Genomic DNA, 17,946 nt, shown 5'->3' with positions numbered 1-17,946 from the left:
TATATATATATATATATAGATATATCTATATGTATATATATATATATATATATATATATATATATATATATATGTCCGTATACATATACACATATATATATTGATGTACATATATTGCTATAGATGTGGGGGGGGGCAGACAGAGGGCGTGTGAGTGACAGAGGGGTGGGACAGGCTGTGTTGCAGGTCGTCATATACAGTCATACCTGTAGGTAGTCAGATCAGTCTGTCTATGTATATGTATCTACATATATCTATATCTGTATGTGTGCATTACATAGATATGTTTGCACAATATTCTATCTACATCTGTCTATGTATTCCTACATCTCTCTCTCTATGTATGTATACATATATGCATATCATATATATATATATATATATATATATATATATATATACATATATATATATATATATACACATACATATGTTGACATACATACGTATCCATATGTTAGACAGGTATATCAACATATTTGTCTACCATACTGTATACACACACTAACATACTGCTAAACATACATAACTGTGTAACCTACTTTGTACATGGCACTACAACCTACAATCAAACAACATTGATATATGCACATAGATGCTCTCACATACAAATGTATGTACAGCCTTCACTGATAGTTGCTGTATGTCCCCTGCCCTTTACACATCTTCATATACATATGGATACAGACCAATGGCACATATGGAGGGTTCACAGTATGTAGACCTTTATAGTATTACTTTACATTACCTGTGTTTGTCACAGCTGCTTGTGTTGCTGTCTGGTTCTCTGTCCTGCTGCTCCACTTCCCAGTTGTCAGCTTTCAGGTAGCTGTTGCTGAACAATTTGTTTCTGTCTGCTTAATTGCAGTTTTCTCTGTCTCTGTCTCTGTCTCTGTCTCTCTCTCTCTGTCTCTCACGTCCTTTTCAGGGTGCAATGAAAGTATTGCATGCGTGGACATGGAGTACAGCATACTTTTGTAGGTATCTGCATATGCCCATGTGATGGCCTCTGCACCAATTGTTAGCCAGCATTTGCTAATTGCATGCAGCCAGTTGTGTACTGATTGCAGTTCTCACTGTGATTTCAGAACAGTGCTATAAAAAGGTGTGTGAGATAGGCGCAGCCCTTTCAGATGTTAAGGGCAGGGACCATGCTGTTATGCTGTGGACAATATTCTGTGAGTGTAAAGGTTGGTATCCCTCTCATATTTCCAGGTGTGTTGTAGATTAACATTCCTCCATTCATTTCTCCAGTTTCCTGTACTAACTGTGTATGTACACTGACACCTACCACTACTACTACTGTTAATGTGTGTGTGTGTGTGTGTGTGCTTTCCTTTCACTTTTGCTTGCACTCTGTTGCTAAGGCTTCAATAGTTGCCCTTTACAGTCACTACTTATATGCCTGCTAGGTGTCTTGACTGTAGTGTGCTGCTGCAGCTTTCCTATTTTCCATGTACATTCACACCTTGGAATGCTTGCTATATCTGCTAGGGTGTTACAGCATGCAGTGTGGTCTGGCCATGGTGTGGGCCTTGACATCTATTAGGGCATTTGAGTATGCTGCTGAGCAGGCCCCAGAGACTTTCAGGTTCATCTGTTATGTGCCTCATGGAATGGTACATATCAGTGGGGTACACCCATTAAAATGTCTGGTATGCTGCAGTTGTGACTGTGGGTTAGCATGAGCATATGTATTACTACACTTTTTCTGCCATGCAAGTGGTGAATACTTTCCGGACTCCATAGTTACCATTGCATGTGTTACACCTTTCTGCCTACTGTTTGTACATTTCACATGTGGTCTGTGGGGCATCCCTGTAAGTCATTCACTGTTGCTATGTCTAGGCTCTTAACTATTCAAATATGGTGGTGTCGGACCCGTCATGTGTACAGATATTTGCAGGTTGTCCACATTTCTGCCTCATAATTTGGTCAATATCTCATGCACACCTTTTTCTGGCAAGTCACTCTGGGCTCAAGTCAGAATATGGTGACAAACATTCAAGTTCCAGACTGCATACCCTTCCAAACATCCCACAAAGTGTAGACCCTGTTACTTTCTGAACTGTCTGCGTTTGTTGTAACATTATTTGTAATGTGTCCCTGGTTTTGGGCCTTTGCTCCACATATTTTATTACTTGGTCCGGATGTGTTCCTGTAAGAGGTTGTGGGGTATGGGCAGTGCTTATCCTGCTGTGAGTATGTGTGTGTCTTGCAAGGTGCTATAGTGACATTATTACCTACTAGCTTCCAACTAGCATGGCTGTTTCTGTTCACACACTACTATTATGGAAATCCACTAGTTTTGATAGTAATTCTAAATGTCATGCTTTGTGTACTACACATCTATATTCCCTTTACATTCATTCCTACTATTACATGATATATTTACTTTAGCACAATATTCTTGTATAAGAGTCATGGCTTAGTGGTAAGTCATGCAGACTACAGTTGCCAAGGTCCTGGGTTCGGGACTCACAGTGGGATTTTATTTTGCTTTTGAACTGAGTACAGGACCTGTCAATCAAAGTGACTAAGGCACTTTTAAGCAGTTGTAACCGGGTTAGCACTGGTTTGCGCGGAGCTCACGCATGCGCACTGGCAGTTAGCTCCGCGCACACAAGCGCACACCTGATTACAACCACTTAAATGTGCTTACTCTTGGCAAGACACCGCTATTTTCTTTGAAAGAAAAGAAAATGGGGAGACAGGAAAGTGGTGAAAAAGGGGTCACAAAGAGGGTAAGACAGTAGGGAAACAAGCTTGGGATGTGCAGGAGGGATGTAGGTAAGGCCCATAGCTGCCCATTTCTTCATCAGCAACAGCTGTGCATATATATGTAATTTGGTGTGACATCTGAAACCTTCCACCCCTGAGAGAGGTGTCAGGACAACAATAATACTTGTTGTACAGCCAATTGGAATTGATAGGTTCCATGTCCAGTAGACATGTGTGCGGAATGGGCAGCTATGTATGGGCGTAATTTTTTTGTGGGTACAGAGTGCCCTTTTTTTTTTTTTTTTCAGGTGAGAGTGGTATGTCAGGTGAAGGTAGTCGGTACAGCTGGGGAGGTAGGTTGGGTAGGTAAACAGACAAGACAAACAAGACGCATACAGGGGCGGTGTATGACACGTGTGGGGGGTTTACACAATTGACGGGGACGGAGGTTTGGATATCCAGAGCCCATGAGCCCACAGATGGCAACAGTGGAACTGATATCCCCACCCATAGGCAGTTGCCACTGTTCCTTCACTGCCCAGGATGGGGCTGTGCTGGGGGCTGTGTAGGCGGGGCAACAGGCATGCTTGTTAGTTGCGCCACCCATGCCTCGAGCTGGCATAGGGGCTCAAGGACAGAGTCCCGAATCTCCCTATGCACCACAGTCCGGATGCTATGGAGGGTGAGTGGTGGATCTGCTCCAGCCACACTTGCAGAGGGGGGCGAGCCCCATCCCCTGCAGCGCTTCCACCCGCAGGTGGCACAGGGCCACCGGAGGAGGGTCCGGACTGGGCACTAGTGCCAGGTGCACTCGCCAGCTGAGGTGGGAGAGGTGTGTCCGCTGGAACCCACCTTCCCTGTCGTACTATGTTTTGCATTATGTCATGACAGTTTGGGTTAGTGACATATAATACCATTCACAATTAGTTGTAACAGGATGCATTAGTATTCCCATTAACCAAACACCCAGATATTCACACCATTGAACAGCGTGCATAACACATGCATAATTTGAACAGAAATACACAGTCCAACAACATGCAGGGTTAATTGATGGCAACAGGCCATCAGGTGTGGATGTATGAACAGGGCAGATGCATCAACAGACATGCAAATATATATGACCCAACAGGACAAACGTCCAGGGGTGTTAATTGTGATTGCACATACCATTTTCACGTGGAATGGGTTATATGTAGTTATAGGGTGGGGTGAAGAAAGTAATATTAACACCTTGAATAACAATACATATGCTGTACATTTCTAATAGCTACAGTTATATACACACTACTGTTCTAACTACAGTTTCCTATATGATAACTATTTCAACTTGGTGATAGGACTGTTAATGCAACATCAATATACATTTTATGGGTCTTCATACACATTCATATCTAGCTTTGTTCAGCTACATCAGGGCTACATTTGCTTTATATAGCTGTAGACAAGTGTGGATGTTTGGTATATCAGACAAACATCCTATCTGCATATTGCAGACTGAGAGCAACATATCCTGATTTTGGGATACACATTCCAGATGCAGCAACACTTTGAACAGATTTAGCTGTTTGGTTTTGAATCTCACATGCATTTCATTCTGTCTTGACTGCAGTATACTTTATTCAGGGGTTATTACTACTGTATTGCTGGATTCATGGCACTTTCTCACACTCTCTCACTTGCTTTCATTTTACTATTCAGGATGGTACTTCTAGGCTTTATTGACATGTTTTAACAGTAGTTATTACAATCCTTTCCAGCAGTCTCACTTCTGTCATGTTTCAGTATTTCCACAGGGATATATTTCACACATGTGATCTCATCATCTTCTGCAGCTATACTTTTCAGCCTGCTGCAGGTTGTGTACTATTTTCTTACAGGCAGGGCATTTTTATTTCAGGATATATGTCGGACAGTTTCATGTTTAGGTTAAACTTACAGGCTGAAAACTCTTGTAATCAAGCAATACTTGCATACACTTTCACACTGTTACTTGCAGATTTTATTCCTTACTGACTACACTGCACTCTTTTGCTGACTGTCATACTTTTATATTTCTTTACAGTTACTGGTAGTGGATTACTGACCTGCCTGGTGGTGCAATCGCACCAGCCTATCGCCATAGGCTCTGCGGTTCACAGAATGGACACCTGCAGCTGTAATATAAATGAAGTAATATTGGAATACACATCTCCATAATATCAGCTAGTTTAATTTTTTACATACATAATTAAATGTTACTTACTCAGTAGTGGGGCTTTGGGTGTTTGCCGGGCCTCCTGGATCCAAAGGTTCAGTTGGTCCTGCTTGTGTCTCTTCAGGTCTGCATGGTGGTGACGGACCTGCTCACCAGTCCTTGGAATCCCTGTGGCACTGGTGAGATCATGAGCCAACTGGTCCCACGCCTCAGCCCTGTATGCTCCCCAGAGGACCTGGCCCTGCATGAGTTGGGCCTCATGATTGTGGACTAGGAGCCAGGCCATGTACCTGGACTCCTCAACACCCCACCTCTGTGCTCGAAAGTGACTACCCTCTCCTACTCCTGACATTCTGCCTGCAGGTCTGTTCTACAATTGTTTATGCTGTGTATTCCCGCCTATGGGGCTTATATAGTCCGTTTTTCCCGCACATATCTGTGATTGGCCATTTTGGAATTGTATCAACTTCAGTAAACCTGCATTGTCATGCTCTAGTTTGCATTCATTCCTATATATTAGCTATTATTGCATTTACAGGTACTGCTGTCGTGGCTTAGTGGTTCTGTACCTTGACTGTGGTGTATAGTATCCTGGGTTCGAACCTGGCCACTGCTTTTTATTTTTCATGACTGTCTAGACATGCTGAGGGGTGTGTCTGTGTAAAGGCAGTTTTGATACGGCTTGCTCAACGTTGCCCATCGGTTAGCTTGTTTGCGCAGCTCCGCGCAAACGGGGTACACTGGTTTAAGCCTCATTTGGCTATCGGCACGCATATTACGCTCAGCTCAGCTAGGAGCACATAGATTCATCATGTTAAACCACTGCTCAGCTACGGGCACTCATTTTGCACCAGTTAAACCACTGCTCATCTACGGGCACATGCACTCACTCTGTGCTCAGCTATGAGCACATCTGGCATTTTTTCTTCTTTTGTTACCTCACATGTCTTCAATATAAATGGGCTATTTCATTACATTTTACATGAATTGTGGTTTTATGTGTACATATTTGTCAGGGACTTGTTTCCTCTTATTTTGCAAAAAAAAAAAAAAAATTGGTGTTGTGGGGGCTCGAACCATGAATGCCTGCTCTTCAGCCAACATCTCTACCGCTATGCTATTGCTTCCTGGCTTATTTTGCATATTTAGTTCTTATATGCTTTCCCACTGACAGCTAACTGTAGCTGCGCTACGGGCACGCCCGTGCAAACGAGCGCACTCACGGTTAAACATCTTTACAATTTAAAAAAATATATAACATGTTCATTTATATATCTTTTATGTTTATAGTCTGTAGGGGCATGTGTTGTGTTGTGTTTATTCACATTTCCGTGGACTCTGTTGTGGGTGTTTACTTTGGGCACTTTTACACTTCTGGGGGCGTGTCCCCTTGCAGGGCTCGGCCTATGGACACGCCCCCTACTGTCTTACACGGACCGTGTTAGACTTAGGTGTGATTCAGCATGCTCTCATGAATATGCAAAGCATGCTGACATCACTCCGTTTAACTGCAGCCTCCGTGTAAGAGTTATAACTCTTACACGGAGGCTTCGTGAATCCTGGGGTATATCAGATATAAGATGACTGGATGAGAAAAAGTGGTCACTAGAAGGAGATGCATTATGTTTTATAGATAAATATTCAATTCAGTATTCAATCATGTTTGGTTTTAGTGATAATAAACTTGACTGGATAAGTCCAGGAGGAAGAAGAAAGCTCCACACCAGTTATAAAGGAAAGAAAATCAGAAGTGTGCAACTTTGAAAAAGAATGCAGATAGTTTGTAGAACAGAGACGAAAACATGCAGGACTTTTGTCAAATACTGAGTATTTTAATTTAACTTGGCAAGGCTGTAGCTCAAAATTTGTGTTGTGTAACAGTATCCAAGAATTTACTAGTGAATACTTGAAACCTGCTTTGGTCAAACATTTGGTTAACATTCCTAATAGTTATGTAGCTACTTTATACACAAAACACAAGCAAACTCAGGGCAAACAATCTGCAGGAACATGCGTACTGAATTACTAAATTGTTAGCACATTGTTTCTAGGGAACAGACGTCACACTTCTCCATAGCCTAAATTAGCAAAAACAGCTGTTCAAAAAAGCAGATACTTCCCATTGTTATATATAAACATTCTTTAAAAAAATCTAGTTTTCAAGAACAGAATGTTTAATTTTCTGGTAAGCAACAAACATTGTTTACTGAACTCCTGGAATTATGTCATCTCTTTGGTAGCTCCATTTCTCTCAACTGTCTTATGAAGCAAAATTTTCCTGTCCTCCATAGCCAGTCTACCTGTAAATGTCATCTGTAAATAGGACTCTGCTATAAGCTTTCCCATACTATCAGTTTAGGCCCTGCATTTGATAGCGGCTTTAATTTTGCCAGTCTAAGTATCAGCTTCTTACAAGGATCTGTGCTGTTTATGATTATAAGGGCACCATGTGAGAAATGCTACTGTATCTGTTAATCAAAGAAAACATGAGTTACACATCAAATTGCATTTAGGTGTATTACCTTACAATAAATGTTGTTTACAATGAGACATATCAGCAAAAAACTATATAAATGCATTAAACCAATTTCTGTCTTAATGCCTTAAAAGAATTCTGTGGTACTAATATACTGTTTGGGCAATTTTTCAAACATATAATACATATAATAACCAGAGCTATTTTATACTTTAACACTCCACTACTGATTTTCCCAGGAAGATGAACAATACACATCCATTTAAACTAATGGTCTTTGACAATTATCTTCAAATATTTATAACTGATTGAAATGGAATATCCTTAGCCAAATTCGTCTTACTGATCAAGTCTATCATTCCATAAGCCATCTGCCAGTTTAAGACAAATATGTCAAGAATCTTATGGGACTCATGTTGAGGCTATCGTATAGCTTCATAACATGTACATAGTTTGCAGTTTTGTAATTATAAAAATTATTTTATTCACTGTTTGGTGATCTATTTAAATATATGCAAGGTAATAAATTATTCAGAACAGCAGGAAAAGTAATGTATATTTTAACCACTCTTCGAATCAGTCAAAATACTCATTTTCTTAACAGACAAGCTTTACCATAAAATCATCAAATGATATTTAGTTTAGCTAAATGATGTGCTGTATTAAAGAGTATGGTGATTGCATTGGCAGGAACCTGTATATGTGTAAAATGCAAAACAAAAATATCAGAAGACAATTCTGACATCAGTAGGACAGCAAACGTTATTGCAGGCAGAAGCTATTGGCCAGGGATACCATGCTGCAGAGCAATGGAGAGACTTGCTCCTTTGTGGGAACATGCATTACCCAGGTAGCAGTGTTCTGCAACATATCAGTCAGAGCAGGGATTGGATTAGGGAGGATGGTCCACATGCCAGTCAAGTCTGTGTACTCCAATGCGTCTGTCTCTTATCTCTGAGGGGGAACAACTGGCATAATAGGGCTCTCGCCACAGCTGAAGAATGAGCAGTCTGTAGGGATCTCATTCTAGCTAAGGAACAAATGCGTTTTGTTTCTGCTCCTCAGTAGTAGGAACAAACAGAACAATTTGGGGGGATATGATGGGGAGCTATCAGGCAGATCATACAAGCAAAAAAACATCATTCTGAGTGTCATGGGGAAACTCCTGATCCCCATGAAGATGGAAACACTTGCGTTTTCTCACCCAATATATATAATATACTGTAATGTCATAGCACCTCAGGATGAGATATATTCCTCTCAGAGGAAATTTTTGACACTGAAAGAATTCAGCATAACAGATTTGGTGATGTTCTACCAACTCATCCTGCAGTGAGTTGTGCTCCCTTTGAAATTAACTTCTGCAGACACAACACAATATTTTATTCTACATTTCTGAAAAATGTATATTATGCTGTCACAGCCTTCAAGAGTGTCACTATGATCTAATAGCTGAGTGGATGGACGGGTACAGATTACACCAAAAATTTCCTCTTGGCAAAAGGCTGTTGTATTAGTATATTCAAGACTACAATTTAGGTTGGCTTCATAAAGCAGAAGTATAAACCCTTGACTGTGATCCAAATGACCAAGGATTGACCAGTGATTGGGTCATGGGAGAGCCATTGAGGGAAGGGGGGAGTGAGCAGCCAATGCTGGCTCACTTGTTCTGGAGGAAGGAGGGGCAGCTTCATCTGCTGCAAGTCTGGTACATGAGAGAGGCAAGACACCCTTGCAAATGCAGCATATGTTCCTTGAATAAGCACCCACCGAGCAGTGCACATGGGTTATAGCAGGCTTTGGGGTATTACAGGAATGTGCATTCTGAAAGGCACAGCAGTTGGGTTTCTTCTCAATCAAAGCTAGTACATAAGGGACAGAGGACATAGAACCACCCTCAGTGCTGCTTCTCAAGGCTGGCTGTTACCCCTTGGGAAAGAATGGGGCATTTGGGTCATGAAAGAGCTGATGGGGTGGAATATATGTGCGTGCATGCATATGTGTGTGTGTGTGTGTGTGTGTGTGTGTGTGTGTGTGTGTGTGTGTGTGTGAGTGTGTGTGTGTGTGTGTGTGTGTGTGTGTGTGTGTTTGTATTTTAAAATATAATCTGTAATACCGATATGCCATTTTACATCTCTGTTTTTTTACAACTCTTCCCTACCTACATAAACCTTCTAACACTATAAATTTCATGCTGTAATGAACTGGAACCTTATGATGTTGAATGCTATCTCCATACTAGTTGTCTTATCGTCTGTGTGCAATGCATCAGAGGCCACTTGGATGCATCCCTTGATAAGGGTTCTAGCACCTTTTACATAATGGCTTGGTATATCCCCAACCCTTAAATCTAAAATGTGTTGCATCAGTTATGTATACATCTCTTATGCAAACTCCAAATGTACTTGTCCTCAGTTTTTTGTTCTATATGTTCAACTGTGACTCCCCAGGCTAGTCTATTTCCAACGTCATCTGCTCACCCAGGACTAACCTTCCTCCATCATTCTCTGACCTTTGCTCACCCATGATTAACCTTCCTCCCTCACTCTCTGACTTTTGCTCACCCACAATTATCCTTCCTCCCTCACCCTTGGACTATTGACTTCTCTCTGTCTTGCTGGTCTCTTTTCTCATACTTCTCTCCTACTCTTATCACCTAATACCTCTTCCAAGTAGAGAGACTTGTGTATTCCTTTATTTGTGTAATGACCTGAACATATGGAATGTTATTTCTGGATAAACAGACTAAAGAGTTTCATTGATTATGGTTGACATGTAACTGTTAGTACTGTAACCTTAGCCTTGATTTAAATGTATAGTGTTATTCTGTTCTTATGAAGCTGTACATGTTAATCTAAGTTATAATAACATTTCTCCTGGTAGATGTACAGTCTTGTTCATAGGTTCATAGGTTCATAGGTTCATACTAGGCTATCTGCCCGAGGGCATTTACAAGCCTAGCCCATAGTTTTGTGGCTTACGCCACCCCTTTAGTATGGGGAACTATACCCATTATTTTGCTGTGCCTCTGTCGAGCAGTGACACTGAGGTAATCCCTGGGGTATATCTGCGATCTCCCATCCATTGGTCAAGATTTCTCTTGAACAAGGCCAGTGAGGTGCTCTGCCTCACATATACCGGGATTTTATTCCACAGCATAGGGAGTATTTGGGTGATGAATCTATCCCTCCAGCACGTCCTATTAATAGCCGTGTCGAGGCTTAAGTCTCCCGCCCTTGTGGCTCTGACGGATCTAGATTTTTTGAGGTGAAGCATATTCATCAAATCTGGGTTTGACATGGCCTTGTATGTTAGGCAAAGGTCACCTCTGAGCAAGCGGTAAGCAACTGAATAGAGCTGGAGTTCTTTCAGTCGGGCAGCATAGGACAGATGTTTGAGACCCTTTATCCTTTTGGTGAGGAACTTTTGTGGCCTCTCCAGCTGATGCAAGTGTCGGGTCAGATACATTCCGAATGGGGCATTGTACTCAATCATTGGTCTGATGAGTGATGAGTATAGGGAGACTATGACCTCCCTTGATCTAGATGAGAATCCCTTCATGATAAGGTGGGCAATGTAGAAGGTCTTCCTAACTACTTTAGCTACATGGGTGTTGAATGACAGACTACTATCAACCTGGGTCCCCAGGTCCCTGATAACTTCTTCTGTGCTCAGTGGATTGCCACCTATTTGGTAGCTAGGGGTAACCTTGTTTTTCCCGAAGGGTATGACTATGCATTTTTTGGCATTTAACTTTAGGCCATGGCTCTGGCACCAGTTATCCGTTTCTGTGAGACCCTTCTGAAGGATATCTGTGTCAGATGTGTTTTCTACTATGGCGCCCAGTTTGCAGTCATCTGCAAACTTTGTCAGCCATAACCCTCCTGTGTTTGCTTGTACTTCGGAAAAGTAGATGCCAAACAAGAACTTGTGTTCTTATCCTAGATTTCATGGATGAAAAATTTTTATACTGCTGTTCATTTGTCATGTTTTTGTAATTGCTAATATTTGTTATATGTGGAGCTTTTCTCCCCGGGCCACCGCTGAAAAAGGACTTTTGTCCAGTCAGACTTTCCCGGTAACCAAATGTTAAACAAATAAATAAATATAACATTTCTGTGGCTGCTGATGCAATTGCACTAATGCATTTTGGAGTGTGTAGCCCATTGTGAATAGTGCTAGGCATTATAAATTACAGTGAAATTGCTGATTAATTGATTGAGCGAGTGATTGGCTGACAGACTGAATGGTTGATGAATAATGGTGAATGGGAAGCAAAACTGGTCATGTGCAAATTTCAGACAAAAAAAGACCTAATAAAATAGTTCATAACACAAATTATTTACATTAAAGGAACAAAACAAGTAGAGTGCATTTATAATTTGTCCACTGCAATCTGCAAAAAAGTGGTGGTACATTTGGAAGAAAGGTAAAACAATTTGAATGTAATCTGTTCAATACATAGTATACATAGCGATATTGCATCAGTCCTTCACATAATTTAAACCAGGCAGTTTATGTGGAGATAGATCAATGAGTGCTTAAGGTAGCTGATGTTAAACATCGGAGTGCTATCAAGGATGTATTTGTGTTCCTTAAATTTGCAGGATTATTTAAGTTTTGTGCTTCTCCATCCCCTAGGAAATAATTTATAAATTTACAATTTATGGCATATAAAACAGTGTAAGTTTCATTGACAAGGCATCTGAGTTTAATGTGTATATAGAAGTCATTCCACTGTGAATGTTAAGTATTTGAATTTTGCATTTAGTTTACTGTACTGTCATATATACATAACAACAAAAAAAAAATGCTTCACTTGCAAAGTATGCTAACTAAACATATATCCAGCTCAGAGAGTTGCTTGTTACAAGACTATATAGACTTATAAACCTGCCAATTAAAATTATTATTTTTAAGTTTATTTTGTTATGTTTATTTTATTATTATTAAAATTGTATTACAACATGAAAGTCTGAGTGATCTTTTATGTCAGTTTGAGAAGAAAAAAAAAAAAAAGTAACAAACCACATATATGTGAAAATATATTGCTGACCATTTCGGTCAAAAGACTCATTAAGAAAAAGATGACTTATTTTAAAACGCTCATTGGTCAAACAAGACTGAGTTTGTTAGAATGTCTGCCAGCATTCCCAGCTGCAAAAAGATAACAAAGATGACTCAAAGGAGACTTATTCATGTAAGCTATCACATTGGAAAAACCAAACTGCAAAATAGCTCACCTACAAACAAACATCATTGGTTGCCAAGATTAGTAAAAAAGGGGGGGTCCGCTCACTTTCGCGGCTGCAGGGATATGTTTAAAACCTTCTTGCACATTTTAACTATTTATTTAAAGCTTGAAGCTTTATCAGTAGATAAGTATCTTGTTTTTTTTATGTCTTTGGATATCTTAACTCTATATATTTAGTTTTATTTCCATTGGATACCAAGTTTTTATGCAGTTTAGAAAACATTGTGCTAGTACTTACTATGTGTTTAGTTATGCAAGGCAAGAATGTAACTTAATATTTTAAGGTATAAAGCTTGCTTTTATGAAACTATTGGAAGCTTTGCTTTAGATCTATTGATATTTGCAGTAGAAACTAAGGAGAACAGAATGAAACTATATTTATCAAGTGCGTATTAAGTCTTGACATGGGTATTAACTTTACTGACATACAAGGATTCTTAGTAATTCTAACTATAGTATCAGACAGCAGTTCTACTTTATGCAAATAAGTTTACTGATGCTACATTGTGGGTGGAAGAAAGAACCAAAGTGGGACATATGATTGGTTGGTCTTGGCTATAGTGCCAAATAGCAGTTTCAATCTATGCAAATAAGCGTACTAAGGCTGTATTGTGATTGGAAATAACAAGCAATGTGAAGCATATGATTGGTTGTCAGAAGTACAGTAATTCTGATCTCTTAGTAGAACATAGAAGCATCTTGACTGGATATAATACCATTAGTTAGACAAATGATTGGCTAACATCAAAACACCAGTTACAAGATCTTGTTCTCCTTAGCTCATGCAAATAAGTAAAAACCAAAGGAAAAAGGAAGTGACTAAAGCCTCATTGTGATTGTTTTTTCAATGTTATTTAAACCATTGCTGGTCTTTACATTACAAGATCTGAAGAAGGCAGTTTATGTCAAAAGCGCTCATCATATTTTGTTTTATCAATAAAAGCTCATTTTCTTCTTAATCAAGTGGAACTTGCTCATTCTCTGCTGTGGTGACGTCTACAGGATTTTGCTTCTTCTGTTTTCCCACCCTGAGATGCTTCAGTGTGAGTGGGATATCTATTCTCAGGTCCAATATGTTGCCACCTCTGGTGGGAGTGTTGAGCAGTTGATCCAGAGCGTTTGAGTTTATAAATTCTAGGAAATGTTGGGCAAGGGAGTTAGTACTTGAATAGTTCTCCCAGTTAATGTTTGGGTAATTGAAATCACCCAATATCAGGGTGTTTGGTAGGACCTTTATGTTTCCCAGTGTTTACAGAAATGCGGAATGGGGGTCCTGGGACATGGTGGGTGATCTGTAGCAAGCTACAATTTGAATTGCAGTTTTGCCCATTCTTAGTTGCACATGGATGATCTCTGAAGCATCGTGCTGTGCCACTAACTTGGAGGTTTGGGTATCCTTGATAAATATGGATAAGCCCCCGCCTTTTGTATTTCGGTCCAGGTTCTGCCAAAATGTATGGTATGAGTTGTAGCCTGGTAGTTTTGGGGTGCTCTCTGGAGCCTTAAACCAGGTTTCTGTTACTGCACATATATCGATTTTCTCCATATTGAGGAGTGCCTCGAGTGCGTGCATTTTGAGGTTTAGATTTCTGGCATTGAGGAGCATTACCCTCAGTTTTTTGTTACTTGTGCTATTTACAGTGGTGGGTTTGTCTTTTGAGCCTTGCCTAAAAAAGGCACTATGGGGGTGGCAAGAGCCTTGGCCAGTATTCGAAAGCCTAAGGGTGACAGGTGCAAGCCATCTCTAGCGAAGCAGCGTGGCTTGTCGAACATGTCATCCAGGTGGACAGACACTGGATCCCCTTTGCATGACACCACAAACTTAGCCAATTGTTGAAATTGATATTTTTTTCTTTATATCATGGTATCATTCTTGGTGAGGGCAGGATGCTACTCAGGGTCAGGGTCATACCGGCCTGGGCTACATGATCAGAGAGCTCTTTTCATGTAGTCCAGGAAGGTACGGCTCAGGTCATTCACACCAACATGGACAATGACAGAGTCATATTTGTACTTGTTCTGGAGTGACCTGAGAGCTTGTGTTATGTGGCGGATCCTGGCACCCAACAGGCAGCTAACAGTAACCTTCTCCTTATTCAGCCTACTGAGTGGGACGTCAGTATGCCTGACTATAGAGTCACCTATTACTAGCGTGTTGGATATGTTATTTTGCCTTAAGGGCTGTGATTGCATGGCACACTGGTTTTGTGAAGTATGTGTTTGATGGTTTGTGTTGGGGGTGGAGGTTGCTTGGATGTCTGCTTTGCAGGTCTCTGTGGCTTTTGCAAATTTTTATTTAGAGCCTCCGAGTATGTTTTCATGTATTTATGTGTGTTTTTTGCCAGTCCTGGTTTAATGGGTCTATGTGAGACTGGTGGTGTGATGCAAATATTTTCCTTCTCCTTTTGGCTGTCTGATTCAGTCTTGGGTTGAGAGAGCTTAGCCTCCAGTTTGGCTGTATAATTGCATCTCTTGCATGTATTAATGTTTGGTGGTAGGAGGAGAGGGTTGTCTGTGTACATGAGGCAGTTGTTACATTGCAAGATGCCCAGATTCACCAGTTGGACTGGAGAGTACACCTAAACTGCCCTTTGGACATGCCTGGATAGGTACAGTGAACTGTTTTACTGATTGGCTGGTAAGGTCGAATAGAGAGCCTTATCCTTCTGTACAGTATGGGGGGGGGTCTAGTGCTAGGGTTTATAACTACTTGCTATGAGTTTTGAGCAAGTGCCAGGCTGAGAAATGAATGTCTTGAGTACTTAAGTTGAAAGTTTGTCTAGTTCAAAGGGAAAAATTGAAGATGAGACTTTGTGGAGCTGAGAATAGTTATACTCTAGCTAACCAGTGCTGCCCGGCATACGAAACCGGGCAATGCGTTTTTTTATAGCAGGGAAATGAAAGAGATAGAAATTAGCCCAAAATGGCCAATAAACTACTAATGTCTGGGCTGAAACCACTCCTCCAGGGACAGAAAGGCTGCTCAAAGCTCCCCTCTCTCACAGGTGAACAGAGAAACATCCTTCTGTCCAAGTATGGTATGGGCAAACACAGAAATTTGTAACACAGCCCTGAATTCAGCACTAACCTGAAAGCAGGACTATACTAGCTTAGAAAGGCAGGAAACAAGTATTTTTTTTGGGGGGGGGGGGGGTTGTTTTTTTTCCAGAAAATAAAGCAGATACAATCAAAAATCACTTCAAATACACAGAAAAGGACACTTATTGTTATATATCTCCGATCAGAGTTGCAGTCAATGCCCCTAGTAATAAAGTAGGAAGAAACACAAATACAGTAAAAGCAGATGAATAAAGTACATTTATATATATATATATATAAAACAATAGAAAATGAAGTGATTTAAACAAGTTACCCAATTAACCAGAAAAAAGCTCAAAACTGAGCCCTGTTCCAGCAGTCTTCAATCAGACAAGTTCTAACTGCACACTCCTGCCACTAGGGTGCAGAGGAACCTTCTCCAAAAAAAGATGGCCTGGATCAGTGCTCATGTTATACAAACAAGATTCAGCAGGCCTGAATATGGTCTATGCTACAGCAACAAGGCACACCATTTTCAGAAAGAAACAGTTCAAATAAGCAGGCACAATAAGCTTGTGACCAGAAATTCCCAGCTCCGAAGGGCAGAATCCAGCCTCTCCTCCCACAAGAGTGCAGACCGCAAACCTTCCTAATGTAGAATAATGGGCCTGAAGCCCAAGTGCTTAAACCATAACTAATACACTTTTAGAACAGCAGACACTGAGCCTTAAATCAGCAATACCCAGCTTAGAAGGATGTAAGCTACTTGTCCTGCCACAACAGTGCAGACCACAAACCTTCTTAATGTAAAACAACTGGTATGAGGCCCAAGTGCTTAAATCAAAAGACTTAGAATAACAGTTACAATATAATCAGGCTACTGCCAAGCAGTAATAAATGCAGCAGAATAAATAAAACTGAATACTTTTAAGAAGGAGCAAAAGCAAAATAAAGTAGGAGGAAACACAAATACAGTAAAAGCAGATGAACAAAGTGCAATTTTTTTTGTTAGTAAAGTGCAAGGAGAGAGGAAGGAAGAACCTAAGTGGGTTGGCCTTCTCAAATCTTCTCTCTGTATTAAGTAGAGTGAACACTAGACTTAGAATATGATCTCACTGTACTTGTTTAAGTGAGCAAATGAGATGGACCCAGGAGGAGTGTTCAAATACAGACTTACAGGAGGGGCGGGCAATTCCAGAGCCACCAACACTAACACCAAGATAAGAAGAGGGAGGGTGGGTGAAGAATTAACTGTAGAGAAAGACACAGCACACTATTCAGTGAAACAATTAGGTAACAGAAAAAATAAAATAAAGTACTTTTAAAACTGCAAGTTTTCACTTAACAGAAGACTAAAATATAGTACTGCAAGTTTGCACTTAACTTCAGCTTCTAATGCAGGTGATTGTAGCCAACCAAGTCTCTCAGAAGTTGAGCATAAAATGAATTCTCAAACTTTGAGGCTAGCACTTAAAATTGCAGAGGAAACCCTCTAGACTAACAGTTAAATATCAGATAACAATGAAGTGAGAAGACCACCACCTCCTCTTACAGCAGAGAGACACACAGCACACTATTCAGTGAAACAATTAGGTAACAAAAAAAAAATAAAATACAACACTTTTAAAACTGCATGTTTACACTTAGAAGACTAAAATACAGTACTGCAAGTTTACACTTAACTTCAGCTTCTAATGCAGGTGATTGTAGCCAACTAAGTCTCTCAGAAATTGGGCATAAAATGAATGCATTAGCAAGGTAAGACTCTAACCTACACAATACTAGTCAGAATTAATATAATACGGTATCGAACGTATGGATCTGCTGCATTTATTGCAAGGAAATATAGTGGGTGATTTGGACAGCTGTAACATCCACATGGGACTACAGGTACCCAGTCCAGTAGTATGTGTCCCCTAATAATCACTAGACCTCATGGTTGGAATATTCACTACTTCAGTCAAGGGAGATGTTAAACAGTGGGGTCACATGATATTTGAACTACTGTCTATCCCAGCAGATCATGTGCTGTTGTTCTCCCACCCTCAACACACCAGTATTCTCATATAACTGCTTTAGCAGCAAGTCAGCAATGGTATATCAGCAGACCATGCAATCTCAGAGCTGTACCACAGTACTCTAACACACTGTATGTCCCTAATGAAGCAGAAATAACAACATACATATTTATGCTGTTGAATGTGTGATGAATGACTCCTCTCTGTCTGGCAACTTGTGTGGCTCAGTGGATTAGGGAGT

The sequence above is a fragment of the Protopterus annectens genome, chromosome 17.part0 (genome assembly GCF_019279795.1).
Source record: "Protopterus annectens isolate FY-2018-M chromosome 17.part0, PAN1.0, whole genome shotgun sequence".
NCBI lineage: Eukaryota > Metazoa > Chordata > Ceratodontiformes > Protopteridae > Protopterus > Protopterus annectens.
Note: the sequence above shows the minus strand (reverse complement) of the source record.